This window comes from Vicugna pacos, unplaced genomic scaffold (genome assembly GCF_048564905.1).
Source record: "Vicugna pacos unplaced genomic scaffold, VicPac4 scaffold_148, whole genome shotgun sequence".
Classification (NCBI taxonomy): Eukaryota; Metazoa; Chordata; class Mammalia; order Artiodactyla; family Camelidae; genus Vicugna; species Vicugna pacos.
The window spans coordinates 69,519-82,362 of NW_027328828.1; the positions used below are offsets into that span (position 1 = coordinate 69,519).

At 41.0% G+C, this 12,844-nt stretch overlaps 1 protein-coding gene across 2 annotated transcripts in view; it reads right to left on the reverse strand.

The window, feature by feature from the left end:
• The window catches only part of LOC140695126 (uncharacterized), a 42,363-nt gene extending 30,449 nt beyond the window's left edge, over positions 1 to 11,914 (reverse strand). The window contains exons 1-7 of one of the 2 annotated variants that reach the window (XM_072958026.1): positions 11,661 to 11,914; positions 10,210 to 10,331; positions 9,713 to 9,773; positions 9,457 to 9,554; positions 8,955 to 9,179; positions 2,709 to 2,908; positions 2,279 to 2,405 (exon numbers count right to left, since the gene is read on the reverse strand). The gene's annotated coding sequence lies outside the window, so the exon portion shown is untranslated. Of the gene's footprint in view, positions 1 to 2,278; positions 2,406 to 2,708; positions 2,909 to 8,407; positions 8,773 to 8,954; positions 9,180 to 9,456; positions 9,555 to 9,712; positions 9,774 to 10,209; positions 10,486 to 11,660 lie in introns of those variants that run through there. The other variant, XR_012070828.1, reaches the window with a different exon arrangement.
• Positions 11,915 to 12,844: the final 930 nt, after the last annotated feature.

Here is a 12,844-nt window from a genome sequence, read left to right on the forward strand (position 1 = left end):
ATCTTTTCCCTCCAGTTTCTCAGGAACAAGGCTGTTCGGGCCTGTATGAATTCCGGCTTCCTGAAATCTCCGTGCTCAGGCTGGTCTTGCCTGTGCATCCGGCCCGCTGCTCAGAGGCTCTTCCTCCCCTGCAGGAGGACGTTTCTAATCTTCACAGGGACACAACCTCAGGGGAGCTCTCCTCTCGCCCTCAGCATGGCAGGTGTCCCAGGCCTCATCCCGAGCAGCCCCGTTAGGACGGTGTCTGCCCAGCTCTGCTAGTCAGATCAGCAGCCTCAATGCCAGGGATTATACCCAGGTCACACTGCAAACCTACTGCCCGCCTCACAGCCCCCAGCCAGCAGGTCACCTGGAAGTCACAGCAAGTGCCCCACCCAATCCAGAAGTCTCTTCTTTTGCCAGCACCACTGATGAATGGTTTCCAACCTTCGGACAGTTTCGCACAAAACAGCACCTTCTACTGTGAAACGGGTGGTTTTTCTTCTGCGCCTCATCCTTACTGGAAACGTAAAAGGAAACCAAAAGGCCTTTTCTCAACCCTTTTCTGATGAAACCCTCCCACCCACAATACTCATATGCTCAAGAGCTTTGGATCCACATGATTTTCGTTCTCTTAGGCTAAGTGGCTCAAAAAACTAAGGGATTCTTTCTCCTTTGAGGGTATTAGCACTCAGTTTCTCGGCTTTAATCTGTTTTTGTCTCTCTCTTCAGTGACCCTAGCAGTTGCCACCTCTTACTCCCTTCAGCAGCCTCCCTCCCAACTTCAAGTCTAGGAAATCAGCTGTGATGAGGGGCATGGGGGCAGTCACAGAAGATGCAACTAAGGCACAGAGAGGCTACATAATTTGCCCAAGAAATCACCTTGAACCACCAACAGAGTGTGTCACGTCCCTCTGTTTAACTCTAATGCTAAGCAAGTTAACTTTTTGTAGATTATGTTTATAAACAGATGAGGTATGAAAATACATACAAGGACACACATCAACTCTAAGATATTCATTAACTCCACTATTTTGTTTCTATTTATTTTATTTCTATTAAAAAATTAAGAACCCCTGCAGTCAATATAGCAAAATGTTACTGGGTTTTAAATCCAGAATATACAGGGGTTGTGTCATTACTCATTCTTGTATGTATTTTCACAAGACAAAATGATTTGAAAGTCTCTCTCCCCGCCCCCTACTCACTACTGGCTCTCACCAGAGCTCCCAGACCACACATCTAACAGCCTTTCACTTTACCCACAGCTGAACTCATCAGTTTTCCCCCAGAACTCCCTCTGCTGCTTTCCCTCCTCAGAACACAGCAGGACCATTATTTAACTCATTAATCCACCCAGAAACCTGGGCCTTACTCCATCCTACCTTCACAGACAGCATTGATCCTTTCCTCTTTACCATCTAAACATGCCTTCAATCTGTTCGCTTTTACCCACTGACCGTCCCACCGCTCAACTGGAAGCCAACAACACTGCCCACCTGGACTCATGAGTCTCCCAGGTGGCCCCACAGCCACTCTCCCCTACTTGAGACAAATGTGATTGTGTCTCTCCCACGCTTTTGGACTCATTTCAGACCCACTGTTCTTAGAAGAAACTTCAATTTCTTCACCTGGTGAAGGTCCTTGCCATGAAACTGTCAGCTCAGTAAGGGCAGGACACACCCTCGTCCCTCGGCTCCACCATCTGGCAGAGCATCAGCTTGGGAGGATTGAGTTCTTAGCAAACTACTTCACTTATCCATACAAATCCATGGTAGATTAGAAAGATTTTAGATGTTAAGCTCGACTATTAATTTGGGGATTTTGCACTGGCAACCTGCAAGTATATATTCCAATTATTGTGTCTTCTTAAAACCATACCCAGATTAAAGGAGTATTTGTGGAATGTCTTCAGAGTAAAAGGGACTGTACTTTTACAGATTTTATGTTTTAAAATATGAACAACCCGGACAGGGTCAAAAATAGAACCGCCTCACAAGTGACAGAAGACAGGTGAGACGCATATAGCAACAGGTCACAAAGATGGTAAGAGCAAAATTGTTTCTCCAACCCCCAAAACATTCCTCCAAGAACTGAAAACTCAGAAATTTGAAAGTAAAATACTATCATATAAAGAAAGAAAATAAATAATCCTCTTCATCAGGGTTTCTAGACCTGACTGCAGAGTTATTAGCAGGCCATACTGAATCCTAGCACAGAAAAATCAGATGGACTAGTGGTGAGTAAGTTCCAGGAAAATGGCAGTAACTCCTCCACTTGAAAGAGAACACACACTCACTTGTTCAAGGTGATTGTAAACCACATTCTGCAGAAATTCAGAAGATTCAGGCACCGCTTCTAGATGGTGATGACACGGAAGGACGGCTTGGATGCATGCTTCTAACTGAGTCACCGGCATTCTTACACTGCAGGGGGAAATGGAGGCCCTCAGCCAAGAGCACAGTTGTTCCTGTCATGTATCCCAGGCCGTGCCTCGGGGACTCAGTGTACTGTAGCAGTCCGGCCCCAGGTGAGGACCCGCAGCGTGGCCCAAGCAAGCAGGAGGGGCACTGTGCTTGAGAAATCCCATCCCCCATGGGGGCAAGAGGGGCTGGTGGGGTTGTGTGAACCTATAAATGCTCATAGAAATACACCTGCATACATTGAAGTGATAAAATTAAAAGTAGCAGGCTATTTAACAAAATTTCAATTGTCAGTGTTAATTTTACCATTCCATTCCGCTTGTCCCCTGCACTCTGAGACAGGCTTAGGCTCTCTCACACATGCAGCTCTGATGCAATGGTTGTGAAGTTATTTTACTTTGCTGCAAGTGTCTTCGCTCCCAGTGTCACTGTGACTGTCGTCTCTTAACACAGTCAGATATCTTCCTGCATCTCTCCCTGAGTTCCTTGCTCCTGCTTCTCAGATCCTGAGATAAAGAACAGGTGAAGGCACATGACTGGAAAAGTCAATGTGGACTTGACCAAAGTCCTCAGTGACCCCCTAGGTGAGTGCTGCCCACCCCTTACCTTCGATTCTCAAGGTTCTGCCCAGGGTGACATCCAGCCAGGAGAGAGTCCTGGGCCCTATTAAAAGCTGTGTGGCTTGGGTGCAGGGAAAGCTGCAGGAGCTGGTTCTGTAGCCGGTCCCATCCACACCTCTGCTCCTCTCTCTCCCGAGGCAGCGCTGCCAAGCCCCCAGGCTCCCTGAGCTTCTGTCTTTCTCTTCTACTCTACTTCAAGCCCTTTTCCTCTTCCTTTACTCCCTGATTATCCCTAGCTGGAGTGATTTTTCTATCATAGAATCTGAAAAAATTTCCTGCAGCTGCAAAAGAGGTGCCAGAGGTCAACGCGCATATGGTGGTTCCTGAATAGAGCCCCTGGTTAGGGGGACCCTCACCAACACTCACGGGGCATCAGGCATGTTGCAGGGTCGACCACCACCAACAAGAGTTTGCTGTGACACCAAGGCACGCACAGCATCCCTGCTCACTAAATTGTAGTTGTAGTCCTTTATTAAGAAGCAAAAATAAAAAAATTGCTCATGTTTCTTACTAAAATTATTTATGAGGGAGAAAAAGAAATTGTAATAGAAAGAACAAATTTCACTCCATGTTAGATGTGTTCATTTGGCTTTAATCCTGTACCTTGTTTTCTAGGCTCAGACTTGCTATCTCTGCACCTTTTGTAAAAGAAAGTTGCCTTTAGCCTGAAATATCCAGGAGGGCCTATTCTCCGGGCTCTGATCTTTAAGGATATTTGCTCTTCTACACTTATGTATAGATGGCAAGTTGTAAAATAGTGAATAACCTTTCTTTTTTTTTGGAGGTTTTACAGGGGCACCATAATTTGACCCACATGGACAGCTGCAGGAACAAAGGATTTCAAGGACAAACAATTCATACAGCAAGAAGTTTGCAACAACCAGCCACATCCCTGCCGCTTTTTAGTATAAAAGGAGACTGAATTCTGCCCTGGGGAAGAGAGTTCTACTGGATAACAATATGCCATTTTCTGGGTCTGCCAGCTTTACAAATAAAGTCTCTTTTCCTTACTCCAACATCTCATCTCCCGATTAATCGGCCTGTCATGCAGCAAGCAGAACGAGTTTGGACTTGGTAACAAATTGACTGCCTTAGAGGTAGTATGTCTCCACTGTTTCCTCATTTCCAGTATTTCACCACCTATCAATTTTATATGCTTTTTAACAACATGAACAAAAAACCTATTACAAGGAATTGATTCCACAGAAATAAAATTATTTCTACTCCTTCAAAACTTTTTTCTTTTCTATTTTATTTTGTTTTGCTTATTGAAAAGAAAATAAATTCAAATCTTTTTATTTCACGTATTTTTATAACTAGATATTGTAAATACTACAAAGATATTTAAATTGCAATAAAAATTGTTCATATATTAGTATAAAGATATATACACAATCAATGCAGATTAGGAAAGGAGTAGATATTTACTAAAAATCCACTGCACATCCAGTCTTTTACAAGCATATCCTGGAATATAAGCTCTATTATCCAGGGTCCCCCACCCCCAATCTCACTGCGGAGTCCCTTAGTAATCAACTACCAAGGCACCAGCATAGAACCATGAGATCACTAGTTTAGGTATAAATGAGAGTATTAGCTCATTCAATTCTAAAACAGAAACCTTAAAATAAATACTGAACTTACTTACAGATAAACAAATTTGGACACAAAAAAGTACAGTTTCTCCCCAAATTCACAAAGATAATAACTGGTAAAGGCAAGATTTGAACTCATCTGCCTTGAATATAAAGCTAAGTTGGAAATCCCCTTCAACTGTGGAGGACCAGCAGCACAGCCTGTCACCCTATCTTTGTTCAGATCTGGCTTTAGACAGCCTGAGACAGCACCCCTTCCTATGGAACTCGAGGGCAAACAATAACAATAAGGATTTTATATTCTGTAGTTTCTTAGGTCTCAATTATATAAAGTGTCAGCAGGTCAGCAGAAAACTCTGGGAAATATGAGTGGGTCCAGAGCTTTTTGCTGATAAGAAACTCAATCTATCAGGACAGAGTGACCTTCCCATGAGAGGCCTCATGGACATAAACTAAAGGCAACTGAGCAATGAAAACTAGCAAGAACATGGAACTCAAGCAAGAAGGATCCCTACCATCCCCTGCCCAGTTGCCTCTTCACCTTTGTGGACAAGACGGCAGAAGGTCCATGTTCTTGTCCAAGTTACAACATCATGGATTCTCACCCATATAATATTACGACTCTATGCTGTCTTAAGTCCTTTCCAACTAAAATATGATGACACCAATATCTCAGCGGAATGTCTATGTCTCCACTTTCTCTCTTCTATTAGGAGACTATATCTATGGCCACAAAGCCGAAATTCAATTAAAAACACCATGCACGAAGCCTGGTGAAAGTCTGTGTAAGAGACATTGTTCTCAAGCTCAGTGAGTGAAAACTCAGAAAAAGTGGTCCTTATCCCTCTGCAAGTGGAAGGTAGCCTGATTGTGTGTGTGTATGTGTGCACACGTGTGTGTGTAAATCAAATACAATGTATTGTGGGATGTGCACAGATTTTTTTTATGTTACTATCATTTCATGAGGATGAGCCAACCTTTAAAGTAATTTGAATCTACTATTCTGAGAGAGTCTCAGGATCTTTTGGTGGAGGATGGGAAAGGGGAAAGGAAAGGAGGAAAGAAGTAAATGAAGCAAAGCTGTAAGTATACTGCTAGGGAAAGGCAAGACATTAATTTTGTTCCTACTTGCATCACACACAAATTAGGGACTGGCTTTCCCACATGTCTTGTCAAGCACTGAGTTGCAGAAGAACAGGTGACAGCCCATTTCTCACTGAGCTTGTGACTGTACGTGGCATCTTATAGACACTAATTATTTAACCTGATCAAACAATCTGGCAGCAGGCTGTAATTCTCCTATTTTGAGAGATAAGAAAACAGGAAGTGAAATAGGGTATATAGCTTGACCAAAGTCAGAGGACAAGTAAACTAAAGAGGATGAATTCAAACTCAGATCTGAATGCAGAGTCTGATCTTCCCACTCCGAGGGCTGGAAATTCCTTAACACACAGGGTCCCCAGCTCCTCTGCTTTGTTCCTGGCACCAAGCATTTCCCATGGCGATATTCTCCAGTTCTCAGACACAGCGCTCTGTGCAGCCAATAACCTCCATTCGACCTTGATCATCTACCTGTCACGCCCACCAGGCTTCACCAGGCAAGAAAGCTGGCTTTCAACTGCATACAAAGCCACCCCTGTTTTATCCTGGACTCTTCAGCGGCTTTTCCAGCGTAAACACAGCCATGAAAGTGCTCACAGTTTGTACATGAGCCACACTACCTCTCTCCATCTCTGTCCCCACCTATACTACTTTGCTATGACCATTTTGAGAATCTTGGAAACAAATTTTTAAAAACAGAAAAGAAAGGATTCTGTAACAACTACTTAATACTTACAATTTTAAATGAGAAGTTACAAAGTGAGTATTTACAAACCGAATCTGCCTTCCTAGGTGTCAGTTTTAACAGTTAAAATATACAATAGCAAAAAATTCTGACTTAAATAATTAACAAAAACATCAACAATAATCTGGAATAAACTCAAAAACAATGCCCATGTTGTACATGGAGGAAGTACAGGACTGTACTGTGGGGTAAAGTAAGAGGTGTGAAAGTAGAGACATCAACATTTTGTATGCAGGAAAGCAGTTTTGTAAAAATGTACGTTCTCCTAAAGATAATTCAAAAGTACTAAAAAATCCCACGACAGCACTTCTTTTTTTTTTTAACTTGAAAAATTATATTAGAATTCTTCAGGAATAATAAAGTCATAATACTAACCAAGAAAATTTGGGATCGAAAAGAGAATCAAAAAATCGCACTGTCAGATATTAAATAAATGTTTACAATATGTAAGATATAGTGCTAGTGTAAGAAAGTATGATTGATAAAAATAAACCATGAGCTCAAAAAGAGACTCTAGTGTACATAAGTATTCTTTACAGGTGGGATTTCAAGTTAAAAAGCAAAGTAGGAATTCAATAATTGTCTTGGGACAATCAGAGAATCCCCTGGAAAAAACAAATTCTATTCCAGTCATAATGACCGCAAGAAAAATTACAGAATGTGATGTGAATATTAGAAAGTACTAATAACAGCGAATATAATTCTTTGCTCATATTAATTCAACTTCTCTTCACTATAACAAGTACCATCATCATCTCCATCTTAGAGATTAAAAAAACCTACAGAAGAAATTTATACCATTATAAGAAAGTATTTCTAAGAATAATATCAGGAATAAAACCCAAAAAGAAGACATTTACAATCTTAAGATTATTTTGGGCCACAACAAAAATGAACCTACTGAACAAAATGAAAGGCAAAATATGACAAGGGAAAGCTCTCTGATACATGTTGATGAAGACAAGGGGTTAATGTTCATAATATACATAGAGCTGTCACAAAGCAACAAGAAGCTGCCTCACTTAAATGTGTGCAAAGGACAAAAGAGATCATTCACTTTTTAAAAGTCAGATGGCTAATGAGTGAAAAATGCTCAATACCTCACTGGTCATCAAGTGCAAATTAAAACAATGAAAAAGTACTTTTGCTCATCATATTGGCACATATTTTTAAAAGATATTCTAGCTAGTGTCCATCTTTGAGAGAACAAACTGTGAGCGATCTTTTGGAGGATGACATGTCAATGGATATGTAAACTCTGAAAAACGTGTGTACACACAGGCTGAACTCCACATTTTGGAATCGTTTCATTTAGAAAAATTCAGTTCAAAAAGATGTACTTATCAGAGCATTTACACAGCACTGTTTACAATGGTGAGAAGAAAAGCTGAAGTGAAATCACATCCAGCGATAGAGAATTGGTTACATAAGTTATTCTACATCTTTTCATGCCCCACAGGAGAAGGAATTTCTTGATTCACTTGAAAGGAGCCTGTGATTTATGTAGTTGTCACATCCAAGGACTAAATTTCCAGAAACCTTAACGAAAATAATACTCATACAAGATCACAGGAATGTTTGTATAAGAAGTATGCCAGTCAAACACCCTTTCTGACAGTGGAAAATGGAGAAAACTTAAGTGTCCACCATCAAGACAATGATGCGGTAAATCACGGTGAGCTGTGGGCACTAAAGTTCCGGTGTTTCGGCGTGGTCCAAGGCCTTGTCCACAGTACGCTCCCACGAAAGGTGTCCTTACACAAGAGACCAAACCTGCATATCAGGAAAACCCTCTACTCTATCTGAAAGGACCGGGTGAGTCTGGAGAGAGAGGACGTCTGTGATATATACCTGAGTGAATAAACCGAGCTGCAGAAAACATATAGTATGGCCTTATTTTTCAATAAAGCATATATACACACACATAGACATAGATTTCTCATATACGTGTATGTATGAGTTTATTTATATGACATAGGCATAAAGGTCATGAAATATATACTCCACATTGTCAGCAGTTTTTACTCTCAGGAAAAAAGGGGAAGGGATGTAGGGGACTTTCGGTACCACAACAGATCTCTTTTCAGAATTTCAGTTAAGTATACTTGGAATTTAAAAGTTTATTTAAGTCCAAAGTAAAATGGACGAGGACTCCACAAGACAGAATGCTATACTAGTCATTAAAAATCATGCCAGGGGAGATAGAATATTGTAGAAAAATGTGTAATAAGCCGAATGGAAAATGGAGGTCTCCACACAGTATACAGGCACACATTGCTCGCTGGTTTTTATGACAGAGGTAATACACACTGATGAAAAGAACAGAAAATAGATGTTAATGTGTTAATTATTATCTCTGAGTACTGGCACCAGGATAGATCCATTTGACCCTTTTTTCATACATTTATATTAAATACACACTATTTTTCATCTGAAAAATGCATTTTTAGATGTCTAGTACCACACATTGGAAAATTACACGAGTACTTACAGAAACAAATAACTAGGAGACACCGCAGCAGCGTCACAAAGTGTAGAAAGGGCGATCCTGAATAACACCGCGCAGTTACATAAGGACCCACAAAGTGAGAGCACCTGCTGTAACAGGGCGCGGCCCCCTTCCATTTGTCAGATGTGTCTTCAGGGCTGAGGCAGTTCTGAGCACGGCCAGTGTCAGTGCTGGTGTCTGGATGGATGCCACTGGAGGTGAGGGCACCTGCAAGCCGAGAGGAAGAACAGAAATCATCCTCTGCTTTTTCTGTCTTGTTTCTTTGTTACTTTTAAAGAGAGGCGGAAATAAGATAAACTGGATCTTTCCTACTGAAATTTCAGTAATGAAACCATTTTTAAAGTGATCCCAACTTATATTCTGCCTATGACTGTCTTTTCAACAAAGCATCATATTTATAAAATGTTAATTAACTCAGTTAATTAACTCCCTGTTGAAACATTCTAGTAAAGAGCATGAACTGCAGTATGTAAAAGAACCACACCTGCAGTGACTAGCTCAGCTGTCTTGACGGCAGTGCAGTCAGCCCCCACCATCCCGTGGCCCTGAGCTCCTGATGCTGGTAAGAGAGCGCGCTGCTGCCTCAGATGGAAAGAAAAGGTGAAAGCATTTTCTGAAATCTACAGCACTGACAAAACATAACTGATAAATCCCAGGCTCCTTGGAGGCTGTCATTTTCCGTTTCTGGCCAACACCCGTCAATGAGCAGAACCACCCCATTCCCGAGTCATGGGACTCACGTGGGCAGAAGTTTTGGAGAAATTTCCAGGTATAGAATGTAAACCAACTATACATAAAACTCTGTAAAAGAAAAGATGCAATAATCTGATTTTGGAAGACACTAAAATATTCTCCTTAGCCTTAGTACTTGGAAAGGCTGGGCTTCTACTAAGCCACTTATTTATTTCACAGCCAATGAGCATCTCCCACAAACCCTGTTTCCCTGTGTCTGCTGGGAGCTTCAGGCACATTGATGTTGTCTATCTTATAAGTCACAAGGCAGAGGCGTGTGTCTCACGCTTGCAACTCTCACACAGGCTCAACTCCTAGCCTCACTGTATGAACTTGGCCCCATTTTCTCACCTGTTTATTTGGTACCTGTTCTTCTGTAAGCTGCCTGAAATGCTTATTGAAACAAGTCAGAAGAATGAGTGGGTAGAGAAATGGACAGATGGACAGGTGAGAGATGGGCAGAAAAACAGAGAGTCTCCAAGAGAAGGGGAGCAATCAAAATTACCTATGCAAAACCCTCTTCTAGTCAGGGAAGGAAACCACCACGGAGAAGTGTGAAGAGGCAGGTTGCTTAGGACTGTTTCCTGGATTCCATGAAAAGTCACACCAAGAGATGAGAGGGTAGAACTATAAATAATAAAAGAAAAAATCATGCATGTTTGAAAAATATATCTACATTATGTACTTTCTAAAGAATAGAGTCAAATTAGCAAGGCCCAATAACACAATCCTTGGGTATATACAGAAGTGAGAATCCCATCTCCAATCTGCAAGGCATCCCTTTGGAGCACTGAGAGTCTACACGGTGCAGTCATAAAGCCATCACCGCAAAAGCGATGCTATCCTGCACTTACGAGGAAAGAGCAGCTGTGCTCGGTCTGCCTACACGTGTCTTTTACACCCCTCAGCACCTCTACGGGGGAGGGACGCCTAGCGAGCCCCATCTCTGCAGGACAGAAAACAAGTCCAAGAGAGGCTAAGCCGACCTACCAATTCTCCATCTCACAGGACTTGTCACTCCAGACCAGGACTCGAACTCGGACCCACGTTTGTAACCACAGTACTACCGTATTTTATGTGCTTTTTGTGTGTATAATACATTTGTTTCTGGCATGAAAGGGTATTTAATAAATGATCGGTTGTCTTGTCTATCTCATTAGTTCACAATCTTTATATTTTTGAATTGTACTCTTCCCCTGGAGAAAGGAACGGAAAGAGCGGGGGTCAGAATGAGGTGGGGCTCCATTCTTTATCTGTTGCCTCATCTCATCCAAGTCCCCAAACAGGGAGAAAGAGCAAATGTTCTCTTCATCATTTAAAGAGAGGGCTCCAGTGACGGTGACTTACTCAACCCCAAAACCAAGTCTGGGGGAAGGGCACATGCAGCAACGAGAGCAGTATCACCTGTAGGAAGGCAAAAAGAGCTCAGGGGATGGCTCAATGGGTCAGCCTGATTTCATTTCAATCGATAATACAATAGCACACTCTAAAAAAACTAGAATGCAATGGATTTCCTCTTTCTTGACATCTAGCAAGTTTCCACATCTCACATGTAACATTATCACGAACTAGTGAAAGGAAGAGTCCACAGACAAGGAAAATCAATGCCACAGGCAGGCTGAAACACAGGCTGGAGGAAAGGAAGGGAAAGGGCATAGTAAAGAAGAGGGGAAATTCTGGGAAAAAGACATCATCACAAGGACTCTCAAGCATCATCCAGCAATCATATAATCATTCTTTCAAGAGAGAGTTACTTAGGTCCTATTTTGTGCAACATTGTACAGTGGGCGAAGCAAGAGCACAGCGTCCATGGTGGCAGCAAGCTGCGGAGCTCCAATACACTTCTGATCCCGGTACCTTGCACACTTGTCCTCAGTATAAAGGCAAAATATATAGTAAAATAATCCAATGTAAACTCTATGCAATGCTGAAAAAAATTAAAGAATACCTAAATACCTGGACAGACACACCACGCACATTCCTGAATCAAATGACAGCATTCTTGGGATGGCAGTGCTCCCCAGAGCGATCCATATATTCAACGTGGACTCGATCACAATCCCAGTGGGTTCCTCTGCAGAAACTGACTATCTGCTGCTACAATTCATATGGGAATTCGAGGATCTCAGTAACCAAACCGTACTTGAAATAGAAGAACAGTTTGAGAGGACTTGTAATTCTCAATTTCAAACCTTACAACTGTATCTCCAGGTGAGATTAGAGGCCATTTTTAAGTTATAATTGTGTTTATCCTTATTTTCTAAATTCTGTACAACGAATATACCTGTTAGAATAAGAAATTTAAAAAGTAAGGTATCTTTTAAAACATGCAAACCTATTCATTCATTGGGAAAAAATATTTTGACTATAAAGAAGTAAACAAATATCTAGTGAAAAAGGACTATTTAAAAACAAGAGTGCATTTACATTTTTTGTAAATTGGAAACGGAAAAGCACAAACACATCAAGTTTCTAGGGAGAGTGTTGCAACATATTAATTGTTATTTCCAAAATTCTAATTGAACAATGAAAACTCACGAAAGAGAAAATCTTGATTGACAGCCAACTGCAAACACATGGAGAGCAAAGGCCTAGAAATCACAGTTCCTTTAACTCTGCTACTAACTCAATAGGAGAGGAAATTCCTCAGTGAGGGGACAGTGGAATCCCATGCATAAGACAGGATACACAGTACAAACTGCACTAGAATTGGGGGTGATTTCCATAGAAGAATTCTAAAGTTACAACATTGATGAAAAACTATAAAAACACTGACAGACAGATTAAAACACACAGTCATATATATTATATAAAAACATATGAAGTCTGCCCCCATGTTGCATAGAAATACAAACATATTTGTTCATTTATGGGCACTGATTACTTTATCCCAGGTAGAATATTTCAACTAAAATAGATAATCAATAATACACTCCTCTTGTCAAAACTAGTTGATAAGTTACTCTGCTATGTATGCATAATGTGTCTAAGATAGATTTAAAATTAGTGAAAAAGATTTTTGTATGGTTTCTTGAACCCTTCTCAAAACACCAAGCTTAATTTTAAAATAAATCTGAGCAGTATTTCTATATGATCTTTTCCCTTGTGAAATGAACAACACAGTCTGTTGTCAAAATTCT